This window comes from Sparus aurata, chromosome 15 (assembly GCF_900880675.1).
Source record: "Sparus aurata chromosome 15, fSpaAur1.1, whole genome shotgun sequence".
Classification (NCBI taxonomy): domain Eukaryota; kingdom Metazoa; phylum Chordata; class Actinopteri; order Spariformes; family Sparidae; genus Sparus; species Sparus aurata.
In genome coordinates, this window is record NC_044201.1 from 24,930,116 (window position 1) to 24,945,636 (window position 15,521).

The 15,521-nt window shown below is 41.6% G+C and overlaps 1 protein-coding gene across 2 annotated transcripts in view; it reads left to right on the forward strand.

Moving 5' to 3' along the window:
- Positions 1-6,581: 6,581 nt before the first annotated feature.
- Positions 6,582-15,521, forward strand: part of slc8a1b (solute carrier family 8 member 1b) — a 152,271-nt gene continuing 143,331 nt past the window's right edge. The window contains exon 1 of one of the 2 annotated variants that reach the window (XM_030441215.1): positions 6,582-7,210. The gene's annotated coding sequence lies outside the window, so the exon portion shown is untranslated. The remainder of the gene's footprint in view (positions 7,211-15,521) is intronic. The other variant, XM_030441216.1, reaches the window with a different exon arrangement.

The following is a 15,521-nucleotide window of genomic DNA, read 5'->3' on the forward strand; positions in this document are numbered from 1 at the left end:
CGGTAAAAAGTCATGCCGACTTTTCACAGTAATTGGCGATGCTGCTGGTGTCGAACAAGATTGGATTCGAAGTGTTTGGCAAATCTTCCCTCTCACTTTCTCACCTGCGTCTGTGTTTGCTGTTAGATTGCAGCACCAACTTGGATTCGAACAAAATTTGGATCAAATTGAAAACGACGGCCAGAGTTCTTGGAGTTTCACAATGACGATAAAAGGAATCTCCAATGGACTGATGCACATTACTGTAAATAAACTGCACATGATTATATTAACTTATAGTTGATCACTACTTTTAAAGGTGTTCTATGTAACAATTTGTAGCATTTCACATGTATTGATCACTTTTTTATTGGCCATATGTGAGCAGATTGTAACGTGATGTGAAAATGTTGCTAACAGAGAGCAACAGTCGCTATTGTTACTTTAGAAATGGAGTCCCCCGTTCACGTAAACTACCGGCTTCCAGCACAACACATCAGCTCCACAGAGTCTCTTTAATAAATTAAATAAAGATAATATAATCAAAATGTATAATCACCCTTTACACATAAACTTATTAAAGCTCTGTGCCTTTGCTCTGATGATAATTTAACCATAACTGTCCACTTATAAACACTTTATATAACACGTTATGTAGGAGTCGTCTACTTTGGGACTGTAGTTTGAGTAAAAAGCCCATTAGTGACTTTTTAACCTCAGTTGAGGCGTCCAGAGGAATTACCGCGCTCAGTTTTAATGCGAGCTGTAAGATGCTGCTGGAGGAAAAATGTCTTATCACTGCTGAATATTTCCCCCTCTGGCTGTTTATGCATCATTGTGCACCATTGTGATGTTAAAATTATGTGTGCGCTTGTGTGCACGCAGGTGTGTGTTAGAGAGTGTTTGTTAGACTTCAGAGGATGTGTGTAAGAATGTGACGATCCTATTCTTTGCGTGCTCTCTTTGTAACGGCATGATATATTGCCATCTTTAGCAGAAGGTCTTTCCCATATTTTATACTGCCAAAACCAAATTATACTAAAATGTAAATGTTCCTGTTTCAAAACAGCAGTCTCCTATTATCATAATCATGGCCAAAGTCGAATAAAATGCGTCCCTGCTGAGATGCAGCATGCGCCTCAGCCTGTATTCACAGAGGATTGAGCACCGCTGTTACCCAGTTATAAAGAAAGTCACCCTGAAACATAAATGATTTGTCTTATTCCAACTATGACATTGACAAAAACAACAAAAGTGATCTCTTGACTGGACAGGACTCTTATCAATAAACAATCTTGTTCAGTCGTGCAGGAAATGATTCTATGAATCATGACACAACATGACGTATGTTATAAATGCGTGCAGGAGTGGAGGCTTCCTTTTTAATTTAAAGTCACTTTACAGGGTGTTTGACTTCCCTGTTTTCAAGCTGCATCACTCTGCTCCAAAATGTCATTTTAACCATACAATATATTGAGTTCATGTCGGCTGCATAGCCCTCGCTAGGCTTCTATAGTGTTCGCACGGCCGTTTGAGTGACAGTTATGAGAATGGCTGTGCTCTAAGAAGGCACCCCGGGGTGAAGCTCCTCTGAATTATGAATTAATGGGCTGAAGCTCTTACCTCCCTGTGTCAGCTTCACATCTGCAGAGGGCTCTGGCATTTCCCCTCTCTCTCTCTCTCTCTCGCTTCCTCTTTCTCAGTTCAGTTGCACTGAAATTCGCTTTCTCATCATGACAGAAGTAAAACTTGATGTTATCATTCAGCGAAACAAAATGATCTGCTTCTACTGATTATACCTACTTTGATATATTCATTAGAAAATGAATCGCATGAATGAAAAAGCCTGAAAACTAAAGAGGTTATTAAGTTGCACCTCGATCAGATTACTTTGATATGTAGTCAGTTACTGAATGTGAATAACATGGCATTTCAATTCAAATGTAATCAATTTGTTTACAAAAAAGGTCACGTATTCTGAATACTTTTGGATCACTTCAAAACATTGAAAATACTGCATCTATTACTAAAAAAGATGGATGCAGCCACAACAATTGAATTTCTAGGAATCTTATGTTTTCCCTTTAAACAGCTCAAAATTCCTAAAAAAAAAACAGGTTACTAGTAATCTGTAATGTGTTGGATGAAACTACATTTAAATATTCATAAAGACATGATCAAAAATGTAACCAAATACTCTTTGACAATGGAACTATAATCCTGTTATCTGTTATCTTTGTTAATTACTTGGAATTACGTGCTGATATTTAATTTATTAAAACAAATTCCTGCAATTTATCAGAATTTTGTTAAATGGCATTAAAAGCAGAAGGCAAAGAAACATTTTCTTCGACTGTGCATGCGAATATACATGGTTTGACTTTGATAACACGATCCCCTCGTGATGTTTTTCATTATTTCAGATCGTAGAAACACAATACTGATTTTTCAATTAAACAGAGCAAATCATTCTTACGTAACAAAGTCGAGCATGTTTCCTTTGGGCACAGCTTTCTTTAATCTGTTCATCATTTATCAAGGGAGGCTTGCATTTGTAGACAGCTTTAAAAGGTGCTTTACATTAGAGATAAAAATGACTAATGAACACTTAAAGATCGTCTTCTCTCCAACCCTTAGTTGCATCTCTGTTGACTAAGCTTTATGCCGTCCTGTTCCCCGGTTCCCTTGCGTGTCTGATTCCTGGTGTTTTCAACATCCCGTGTCATCAGCCTGCCAAAGCAAATCAGCAAATCACCCTCAAAAGCCGTTTTCTTGCCAAGAGAATTTGTGGGTTCTTGGCTTGTCATCTGTCAGCAATATCAAGTAATGGCCTCTGTAGGTTCACAAGTGTTACTTATGGTTTCAAGGGCCCTCGTCAGTTCTTCTGCAGTGCCCTCCGCCTCCTCAGCGGTCTTTCAGTTTCCCCATTTGGTAGATCGGCCTCTCTAACCTTATTAACCAGCTGTTCACTTCCTCAGTCAGCTACCTTATCTGATTCTCTGCTGCCCCGCTCTCCACTTATTTCCTTTTTAACGCTTACCTCCCAACATTCTGACAGCTAGTTTGCCCTCTGCTTCTCAACTGGGGAACCTTCTGTCTATTACTTTCCCTTCTGCCACACTATGAATTAGTTCCCATCCTCCAGTTTCCTTTCTCTGCTCCTCTGTCTATCTATCTCTGTCTGTTTGTTTCTCTGCAGAAGCTTCTAGTTGTCTCTTCACCTGTGACACTACCTAAACCTTTATCTGACATCTAACTTGTGTCCAACTTGTATCATTTAGAGTTTACTCCAGTTTCCGCTTCAGAGACAATACCCTTTTTCTGTTGACTTTTCTAAACTCAGCCCACGAAACAGACAACATTGCATTGACATTTTGTGTTTTTGACACGTAAACATGATCTTTTCCTAACCCTAACCCAACCCTAACCTAAAGAAAAGTAAGCCCAAGCTTCAGCTCCCGTTTGTATTTGCAGCCCAATCAATGTCTCCTTCAGCTCTTCCTCAAACCTCTGCCCAAGTCACTGTCTTTATATAATCAGCCTGCGCCCTTTGGTCTCCCCTCCAACCTCAGTCCACCAGCAATCAACCCCTCCGACCAAGGTCAGCCTATTTCATTCTCTCGTGGTCCGACATCCAATGATCCTAAGACATCTCTGCGGAGCTCGGGACCTACTCCTGAGCAGCCTTTCACACTCGACGTTGTTCGCTGCACCTGTGCTTGTCACAACCAGCGGCAGAAGAATTGGTTGTCCATCTGCTACCTGCATCTTTAAGTGAACTCACAAAGGTTGAAGGGCCTTTGCCATTGTCAGTGTAGGGAACGTTGCACATCACCTCTCTCGGGTGAACCCTTTACTGAACTGGCCTCGATACTTCTGCTGTCTTTCAACTTGGAGGGACATTGTGAAGCATCCTTCTTCATATTCACTCTCAGACTCTTTCTCCTCCCATTGCCAGAGTGTCTGTTCTGGTCAATAGTTGCCCTCAATGAATGTCCCTCCTTCAGAGATCACCTGACTGGGTCACCTGCCTGTACAGCTGCTCCTCATACACAATCAGTAAACACACAGACACTGTTTCTATTTGACCATCAGTACTTAACCTGCTGCTCTACCAGGTAGGCCTCAGTGTTTGCATTTGGTTCTTCGTTCTTGTTACCAGCAGCCTGAAATATGACCGCATGAGCACTGAAAACCCGAGTCAGATCATCAGCGCTTAAAACATGCATGCAAAACTGGTCAGAGAAAGTTCAGATTCAAATGAATTTGTTCACTGATTGTGTAGTTTGATCTCTTTTTTAAGCGTCGACAATCAAACACGCTAAACTAGTGTGCGTAAGAGACTGAACGCTCACCGCTCGTTGATTCTGACCGTCTTGCAAGTGTCAGCTAGTTATATTTTCTGTAGTTTTCTCTGTCTTACAACGGATTTTAACGAGGTGGTAATGAAATGAAATCCCAGCTGAGCAAACAACATCTTATTTTTACAAAAAGTCCACTTATTGTTTGTCTGTTTCTCTTTAGTTAAGGGAAGAAAAGTCATTGTTAGGTTAAGGAAACATGTTAAGAGGTTTTAAATATACCCTTTTGTGTTGTTAATCCCGTGTTAACAAGCAAAGCTTCTCCTCTGTGTGTAGTTTTCAGTCTTTTTACCCAAGTCGCAAAAGTATGACATTACAAAAATGTGATTGTTATGTTAGATACGAAGTATGTGCAGTATTTAACACCTGTACAGTGCTGTTTTGTGTATAACTACTGCATATATCAAAGATCTACTTTAAATAGTGTTTCCTGCCCCCTGCTGGCCTAAAACGACTTGGTTTACACAGCGATTTTTGAAAAAAATAAATCCAGATTTGGTTATAATTGTGTGGTTTTTTTTAATCCAATCTAACGTTATCGCCAAATATTTTGAGAAGCTTTGTGTGTTCAAGTTGTCGTTGTCATTTTTACAACTGGAAGTCTCCAGTAAAAGAGCTTTAAAGTTACCTTTTACAAATCTATAAGTTTTTTTGCTGTATGCATATTTCTCTCAGTCTTTCTCCCTCACTGTCTGTGATATAATGCTGACAACAACATTGTTAACATTGTTCTAGTGCGCTCAGTCTTTTAGTGTCATATCTGTTGTTAAACTCACAATTTTGAAAAGCCAGTTCCTTCTGATGAGGTTTATTGCAGGAGTATAAAGAGCAATTGTATCGGATCAGTTATTTTATATACTACAAGTGTTGCTGGAGCTGTTTGACCTCTTCAGACTTTGTTTTTTACCTGTTCCATGCACTTTGGAAGCAGGTGTAGTTGTGCAGGAAACCCCTGCTCTGTTTTTTATAGGGGTGGCAGCTTTCTCTTTCGGTTATTAGTTTATGTTGTGCTCGTCTTTTTGTTCAGTATGTTCTAGTATTTTGTCCAAATACTGGAGGAAGAGCTCAGCAGTGTCAAGTTGTTAAGTTTTATATCGGATTACCTGGTTTTAAAAAGGTCAAAAGAGTTGAAAACCTAATTCTGTCTGACTGACTTATCATGTTACAGGTTACATTGTGATTTCAGGAGATTACGAGCAAGAAGTTTCTCATGTATGAGCAAAACCTGCAAACCTACTGTCTCATAAAAGATTGTTATACCGTAGAACATTATGTAAAGTATCATTTAGATAAAAGGCAATGATCCGTATGTGTACAGTTACGTTCGGGTAGGTTTAGTGTCACTCTAGAGGAGGACGGACTTTCTTGGTTTTGTGAGCCAGGTGCAACTGAGAATGAGGTTCATCTCTTGTTTTTTTGTTCTGTCTATGACGATGTAAGGGACGTATGTTTTATTGAAATGTCCTCCATTTAACGCTGATTATTAAAAACTTGAGCTGCACTGTAGGAAGAGAACCTTATTGTAGCAGACTTTCAGTGTCAAGCTTGGGAGAGGAGGCAGAATTATTTGTTTAGGAGCGAGCTGAAAAATAACTCAATGAATCTTTATCTTTATTTGAATAGCACCAATTGACAATAAAAGCAATCACATGATACCGTCTAAATTGAGCAGGTCTTGATAGTCCCCCTTGATTAATTTATTTGTGTGTTGAGAAATAACTGCCTGTAACAGGCAGAAACATCGAGGAGAACTGGACTCAGCGTTGGGTGGCCATCTGCCTCGAGCATTTGGGTCTATGTTTGACCACTGCAACTGTATTTTTGGTGTCTTGTAGACCCTCGAGGGTCGAGCAATCTATGTGGATGACATGAACATAAAACATTGAACAATCAATCAATCTAAACTGATTCAGAATGATCCCAATCTGACATTTTAATGGACACTGGCCCACCAATCAGACTCGAGCTGTTTTGTGGACATTGATTAGGCTGAATAAAAACCATGCAGCAAGAGAAAGAAGAACAGAGGGATGTGACAAGCATGAACACTGTTCATCTTGAATGGTATATTGATATTAATCCGAAAAAGTGGAAAAAGTGAAACTCGAGCAGCCTATTTAAGTGAGAGAAAGTGTGTGTGTGTGTGTGTGTGTGTGTGTGTGTGTGTGTGTGTGAGTGACAGGCGAGATATATGTGTATAGACACACACAGAGAAGTGAAAGAGACGCACACACACACACAGCAGAGAGAGAAGGAGGAGGAGGAGGGCGTGCTGATCCTCGGTCGGTGTGTGAAGGAACAGACGAAGTAGAGACCTGCTCACACACAGACACACACACACACTCTCTCTCTCTCTCTCTCTCTCCCTCTCACTCTCTCAAACACACACACGCGCGCACTCACCCCCTCTCTCTCTCCCCTTTTTCTCTTGCGCTCGCAGCGAGAGGGGACGCGAAGGGAAGAATGAGGAAGAAGTCCGCCGTGCTGCGCGCCTTGTCCCAACAAATGCGGGTTTGCTGATAAAGCGCCGCTCCGGTCACCCGATCATACAGGTCTCACAGGTCACGCTGTATGGAAACGAGGAGTCGGCAACAACAGAAAACAACAGCAACAAATAAAACGCTGTCAGTGCATGGGAATCCGGACTCCCCTTCCCGTCTTTTGTGCGTCTCGCTCGCTGGATACGCCGCCTTGGCTGGCGTATAAGAGCTCCCCGCGTCTCCATTACCATTCCCCACTACTGGCTTACCTCTACTACTACTCCTCCTCCTTTCACTCCTTGTACCGCTACTATTATTAGTAGAGCTACAGTGCCGCTTTTACTACTGACTGACATCTCCGGATTGTTGGACACTCTCTGGATAAAGAAGGTAAGATTGTGCAGTTTATTTTTTTTTCCTGCGGGAATGCTGATGCGACTGATGAATGCTGGGGGTCTTTGCTTGCATTAGACTGCATTGTCTGGGGACGGCAAGTTTTTTTTTTTTGGGAGGGAGGGAGGTGGAGTGAGCGGGACGCAAAGAGGGGGACAGTCTCCTCATGGAGCCCCAGATTGGAGCTCGAAAGCACCATGCGTCGGAAGGGTTTGGATGCGATGTGGAGACGATGTTCCCTCCTCGCATCCTCCCGCGCCACGCTCTCCACACTGCGCCTTTCCTCCTCTTTGGTTCACAGATTTACAGACAGAGAGGTGGACCGCTGGTTCTGGCATCAGGGGTGCGGTGGAAGGTGTTTGTCACTTGTTTTTTAATTAGCTGGGAGGCTGATTTCTTTTCGCCTCAGGGGCTTTTTTATGCCCTTCACTCCCACCCTCGTTCCCCGCTGTCCTCTCCCTTCCTCCCATGTTTAAGTCGGACCGCCTGCCTCGCTTATTTCTAGAGGAATAATAATTACGGATGCAGAGCACGTTCAGATAACCAGGCTCGCACCTTTTTATAGGCTTTCAATGTGGAAGTTGGGTGGCAAACATGCGCAGTCCAGGCTAAATTTCCCCTTAGAGATGCTAATCCTTGCAGAGGATGAATGATCCAGAGGCTCCAAAGCGCATTGAGATCCACGTTTGCGCAATTCCGCACGCCCCCCCTCCAGTCCCCCCCATCCTTTGCGCCAAATTGTGCTGCGCAGTCGGGGCTGATGAAGTGCTTTTGCACATCAGGGCAGAGTCCGGACCCCGTGGTTGAGTTTGGTTGTGTTTAATTCAGGCTGGATTTTTAGTCTTCACGGTAATCCGTGGACTAAAGCTTGTTTCATCATCTGCTTGCTGCGTTTGTAAAATGTTATAAAAAGCGAAATGAAACCATGGCAGAGCTTCACACAGCAGCTAACTGTTCCTGTAAACCTGGCACAGATAACATTAGAGGAGGCAGCCTTTCATTCTCCTGATGTGACACTACAAACGCTCCGTCTTGTGAGGAGAGTGCTTGGCACATCAGGCAGGTACCATCAAGGCTTTCCAGGCAATCTTTTCCAGCTGACTTCAGTCGGAGCTTTATGGGCATGACACGGAGGAACTGAAGCTCCTGGTATAAAATATTTATTTATGACAATGAAGCACTGAAACGCAGCCAGATGTCTTTTTTTTTTTTTACTGCTATTCTTTACCTCCCCAGCAGTGCTGCAGTTGGTTATTGATGAAGCAGAAGATGTCCTAATGATGCAGCGGCCTGGCTTCGTCTCAGACGTCACAATGAAAAGAGGTTCAGATCTGCAGATTTTTGCCACCAAAAAACTGACCTTTTTCCATATTTGACGCCAGATTCAGGCCGGCTCTCTGTGGGTCTGCGTCAATCAGTGGTTCGGCTTGTTCTTATGAGGAGTATATACCACACACACACACACACAGGCACACACAGGCACACACAACTTTCTGCAGACATGTAGCTGCTATATGCCGGGTCACTACATTTTAAATAAGTCAGTGGTTGGGAGGCTGAGCTCATGCCTGGGAGAAGCAGATTTAGCATGGCACAGGGTTTCTGTACGGTATGTGATGTGACAGGTCGAGGCCTATTTCAAAAACTCCAATTACACATTCCTCTTTCTTCTTTTTCTTGTATCATTACTGGAAACCTTTTATTCCCATCATTGGATGGAGATTGCTGCCAGGCAATTTTAGTGAAACGTCGGATTCTCTTTTTTTTTCCGGTCTAGGTTGTTCTGGGGTCATGGGGGGTTTTCTCCAAAATGTTTCAGTTTAAATTATTCATGTGAAATGATGCATGAATAGTTTTGCTGATGTAAGAGGAAAACTCTACAGTAGTATCCTCAATATAAGGCTGAGAAAAACTAAACAAATGTTACGTCCCCACACACCGACTGGTCCTTCAGCGAAAGTGAACCTGTGTACTACAGTTTACAGTAAACATCCTTTCATGCCACGGACACCTAATGCTTCTGCTAATGTAAATAAGAATGAAGAGAAGAATTTCAATGGAAAAATGCAAAACAGATGCTGAAAATCAAGCAGTCCCTTGAAGTAAAAGCCTTTTTACACTCCAGTTTTGAGAATTTTTGCCTAATTGTTTTTTTTTTTCCAAAGATAATGAACCTTTTTATACGACAAAACAGATAAAATACTTGAATTCCTAAAAATGACAACTAAAAGCACTGGAATAAACCTTGTATATCACATTCTGAATACTGTACTGTATGTCGTCAAGGCAGATTATGCAAAAAGATGATACTGATACTGATCTCCTCAGCATATAATTAAATAGCTAATAAGCTAATTGGTGGCCAACAGCATTGAACCCTGATGAAGAGTTCAGCTATTAGAAATCAATATGCAAATTGATGCGTGGTCTGCTAATTTACCATCCACCCTGGGTTAATCATATGACACGTGCGACACGGCTGTTAATATGTTTGTGTCCTGCTACATTACAACGCACGTCGACGCTTGTCAGGATGATTTTTAGATGATACAACATAACAACTTGATTCCTGCAAATCTTATTGACTTCTCTGTAATTCAAGCAGCGTGTGAAGAAACAATCGAACCTCTGTTGAAGGTCTAGCTTCTGTCATGCTAACACAAATAGTGAATTATCATGGTAATCTTAGTAAAAGCATGGCAAACAAATAAGTCAGTTAGATTGGCAGCCTTTTATTGGCTGGTACTTTGTGTTTGATGGTGTGCAGAGATGCTTTACCCTCAGAGCAGGAAAACAGAAGGGACCTGTTCTGCCAGGGTCAACACAGCCAAACTCTGTATCTGTGATCTGTAAGTGTCATGTGTTTGTTCCTGATAAACAGAACCATTTAACTCAATCATAGAAATGATCAGTGATGACTGGAAAAATTGTCTATTTCTGGAACTCAGCCTCTGTATCATCCTTGAAGTATCACTGCTGTTACCAGATGTTTCCACCGTTGATGGAAAAAGATATACGACAGCTTGTATCGCAGTTTTTAGGGAATATATCGCAATAAACAAAATACTGTGTATCTTAATATTTTGACTGGGAAACAAAATCAAATATCGTGTTATTTTTGACCAAATACTTTGATCTTGTGACACTATTCTTGGCATGACTATTGATACTTTCACAAAATATTATCAAAAATGTGTTTTTTTTTTGATAAACTATCACTTGTGATGAGGATATAATGGCTAAGTAGGTAAAGTCAAGTATTATAACAAGTGAACAGTCTGCAAAGTTCATATCGCTTTATGGAAATGCAGCCTTTGAAACCAGGAAACCACATCACAATATCCACAATCTAGGACGATATATAGTCTCATACTACAATAACAATGTAATGTTAATATAAGGCGCAGCACTAACATGTACCACTTTAAACATATGAATGCCTGAAGAGTGGTTTAGAGATTGTACATTGTAGGCACAGCCCCCCACATTTAACAAGCTCCGTGATGAAATATAGATGAAACCAAGCATGCATAACATAGTATGATGAAAATCGTGTGTTTAAGTCAAATCAGTAGCTTTGTTTAGCATATAAAATGTTTTATCTCAGAGTGCTTTACAGTCCATGCAACCGTTACAGCTCCCTTTTTCTTCAAACATGAAGTCTTCTTGCTCTGTTTTGGTCTCCACCATCTCCTTGCTGGGAATATCTGACTCTCCAGGTGCCGTGTGCTCTGCTCTGTTTACCAGCTCTCTCCGTCAGCAGTTTGATGTATATAGTGGGCTTATCAGGACATTTTCCACTGATAACAGCTGCCTCCTCAGGGTTGATGACAGCAGAGCAAGTGATCCAAAGCAGCAAAGTTGCGAGTCGTAGAAAAACAAAGCGATCATGTGCAGAGATGCTCAAACAGTCTGTAGAACTGTCAGAACACATGCCAGGTAATATAATTATCTGTGGATCAGCGTCACTTTCACAGGTACAGTTCGGTATTCTTAATCATTTTTGGATTGAGGGCCAGAAGACAATGGAAAATGGAAATGGAAAAACCATGAAACTTCTGAAAGGCTTTGACAGTTTACCAGTGGCATGTAACATGTTTTTGTTGAATGCAGAAGAAAAGTTGCATGTTTTTTGAGAAGGACTGATGAAAGAAATGCTCACTGAGTTACAGAGGATGATATCTTCTGCCCCATGTGCCATTTATAACAGTTACACCACCCAACCCTGGAAGGAGGGCTTGGATGTGGTTAAGGATGACCGCTGGTGCCTTTGGCTAGTTCTTTTTCCGATGAACGAAAGGAGAACTGGCGATAAGAGGAGTGATTTATTTGACTTTTAAGGTTTTTAATGATTTTTTCCCTGTTCGTTTCGGAGCTCGCCATCACTCTCGGGTCCCTCGTGACATCTCAGATAGACAGACACGCAGAAAAATGTTGATGGAAAGACAGACAGTAGAAAACAGTCCTGCGTATTGCGGGTTCCCGTGTAATCATTCCCTCCACTCCAAGTGTAATAATATGACAAGGCATCTTGGCTGGAGGATCGGCTGCGAGGCAGATCCAGGCTAAAAGAGCTCAACACCGCCCTAATGACAGTAAACGCAGATCATTAATCTTCAATTGTTCGCAGGGGCTGGTGTGTATCTGTGTGTTGCTCTCGCTCTCACACACACATTCGCACGCAGTGAAATTGCCCTTCGGTTTTCTTTTGCGAGGACAGATGGGAGCACGTTCGCTGACCTCTCTCTTCTCTCTCTCATTCTCTCTTTTCCTCGAGACATCTTCCTCTGTTTCACGTCTTTTTCCTCTATAGATCCCTCTTCCTCCATACTGTTTACTCTTCTGTATTTCTTTGTCTCTCCTTCACTCACAGTTTTTAAATTTTTAATCGTCGGCTCTTGCCCCGCAGTGAGGAGAATGCATCTTCTCCTCAGAGGCATTTCTTTGTGTTCTCTTGCAGGTTTATATTCGTTGCTCATGGTCAGCTTCCTACTCGTCTATTTTTTGTCATTTCCCTGCATCATTTAGTCTCTGAACAGTAGTGGTTTATGCACAAAGCAGGGTCATGTCGTTTTCCTTTCTCAGTTGCCTCTCGGTCTAATCAGCTGCATCTTTTGTACCTTCGGGTGCTGCCTTCAGAGGCTCCCGGGGAATGACAGTATTAGGGCAGGGAGGGAACATCTTGCCTCAGTGCAGCACATGTTTTTGGTTTTCTTAACTTTATGTATTATGCTTTTGTTTTGGCCTGTGGGAAGGAGGATTCAGTAGTCCTGTGTTATGTGTGTATGTGTGTGTGTGCTCATGTTATGCTCCTCTTGACATGGAGCCAAGTTTTTGAGGTCATCACACAAGGGAAAATCATGGTGGCGATCCTCTGAAACCTGATATTTCAATTACCCAATCCAAAATAGCAGCCACTGTTCAGCGACTAAGCCTCTCTGGTGTGAACAGCAGGTGGGTAAACAAACACCCTCAAGTTTGGGGCCGAAAACTGACCAGAGTATCAATTTTTCCTTTATCAAATAGCAGGTAATGAGTCTGCAGTCAGGTATATCTGCAGGATGTATTTTGCCATCCTACAACAGACCGGAACTATAAACAGAACGGGTAATTATCTGAAGTGTAATCTCCTGAAGCAATCAGGATTGTGTAAGCAAGGCTTATCAAGGATTGGCGTTCATGAGGATGAATTTTAAGTAAAGGCGGTGAGAAGAAACGGAGCGAGGGACAGAAACTAGAGCATGGATTCCTGATTTTAATTCCCAACAGATGGAAAAGAAATACACAGGGAACTGGTGCTCAGGTGGTCTATGCAATGCACTGCAACCTCCATTTATTTGTTGAAAGCTGCCATAATATCAAAATACTCATTCGCCCATTCAATTTATTTTCTCATTCATCCTGTTCACATTAAGGCCCATCAAAGCAGCAACAATGAAAATTAATCAACCATTGATCCAGTGGTCCATTAAGATAGTTACCAAGGAAAAATTGGGATAATGAGCAATAAAGGCCGAGTTGTAATTAAAAAGCATGTTATAAAGACATGGTCTGCCAAGCATTAATGCAGCTCTTGAGAAGGAGAGTTTACCTGCACAGTATCCAAAGATCAATATTTACAATTGCACTCAGAAGAGCTCAGATTCCACCAAGGCCCGGCGGGTCCCTTTTGTACTTAGTGATCATCATCTTTTTATCAAGATACATGAATTATTCGCTGAGAAATTAATTAAATTTGAAAAAAAAAAAAACAAACACCCAATCTCGCAACGTTAAAGAAAGTGAGAAGCAGTTTCTGGATCAATCCCTTTATCCAGACACCAGAATCTGTCTACCCTGGGCCGAGACCCCATCATCGAAGTTGTAGTTGTTGTGTAATTTAGAAGACAAACCACCCAACCAACAAACACACACGTGTGAAAACATAACATCCTCGATGGAGGTAATGTTTTTAATGATAATGTGCAATTTGTACTGATTTAAACATATAACGTGTTACTTGGGGGCGACTGTAGCTCAGCAGGTAGAGCAGGTCGGCTAGTGATCGGACGGTCGCTGGCTCAAACCCCCGCTCCGCTGAGCTGAGCTGAGCTGCATGTGGAAGTGTCCTTGAGCAAGATACTGAACCCCAAATTGCTTTTGAGGGCCCTGCGATGAGCTGGCGACTTGTCCAGGCTGTACCCTGCCTTCGCCTGATGACAGCTGGGATTGGCTCCAGCAACAAACCCTGCGACCCCTTGAAAAAGGGATTAAGTGGTTACAGATGATGACTGACTGACTGACATGTTACTTGGTAAGCTTTAGATGTGTTGTTGATGTTATTTTCACCTTTGGATGGATGCATGCTAAGTGCTAGACTAAAGCTAAGATTGAGGCTTTAGCTCAATAGTCAATGAGCAAATCTGGCTCGGGTGATATCCCCAATTTTCTATCAGGATATTGTCCCGCCCCAATATCACAATCGACGATATCATCACATTTTGTCAAGGCAATATGTAGCCTCATCCCTCAGCTCTCCATTTTCACCTCCTTTAAACCCAGAATATTGTTGCTGGCATTCTTCCCAGTAACTAAGTCCTCCATGTCTGTATGTTAACGTGTCACGTGCATGCCGCGACATCAGGCCAATTAACCTGCTTGGTCTCATTAACACCTCGTCAAATATCAAATATTGCCTCAGCTGCAAGCCGAAGATGCCATAACAGCCATTTGATATACAGTATTGTGAAAAATATGGCAAGAGATTGCAAATAGGGTGATATTTGATGATATCCATCAGCCCAAGCCTCCAGCAGAGACAAGAGAGGTGTCAGTCTTCTCTCCAGTGGTTTTCTCCCCAAAGTTCTATTATTTTCTCAAGACTTTTATTTATTTATTTATTTAGTTATTTCATATCTTCAGAATTGAATAAATGAAATAAGTGTGTAGTCATGCACTATATGTGCTGTATGAAATAACTTGAAGGTTATGGTGAAATTACATGACATTCATTCCATTTAAACACCATGAACGGCTTTGAGAACACAAGTACACAGGGTTAAAGTCCACAACCTCCATATTCATTTCATATTGAAGTCTTCTTTCAATACTTTACCTGTGACAGCTAATTTGAAGGAATTTTTATTTAATTATGCTTGTAATGATACATTTCAACTCATTTTTGTATGATTAACTTTAAATATTAAGATGTCCTGAGTGTCACCTCACCTTGAGTATCAGCTGTTGAGGAGAAGAATAAAAAACACATTTCATTGTCTGGAGAACAGCTGGCATGGAGAGCATCCTCTTTAGCTCTACCCTGCTCGAAAAATGACATCCTTAAGTGAAATCAACCAAATCCCAGAGCACACTGAATTATTGATCACCTGGAAATGCCACACAAAGCCTTGTGTGGCCACACAAGAAGGCCATACAAGGCAAAGAGCTGCTGGATCACATTAGCCAGGAGGAAAATGTTTGGTTATGTGCTTACTGAATTGAAGTTTAATTAAGTAGATGTGTAATTTTGTTTGGAATTGATTTAAATGGAAGTCTCTTGGCATCACAGCTGAGCCAACGGAGTACATATAAACACAGCAGTCAAACTCAACACACGTCACACTTAACCCAAATATTTAAATTCACCAGTAGTGGACTGATTGTGCATTACACAGAAACTGATTTATACAGTGAGTACCTGTCAACAACATTAGGCACGCATACTTTCTACAGTTTGTACAATATATGAATGAACACTCACGCATTGATTATATTCACCCGTGGAAATGGATTCTGTGTTGTTCGTTTAGTGTCAGGGCCCTACGGCTCC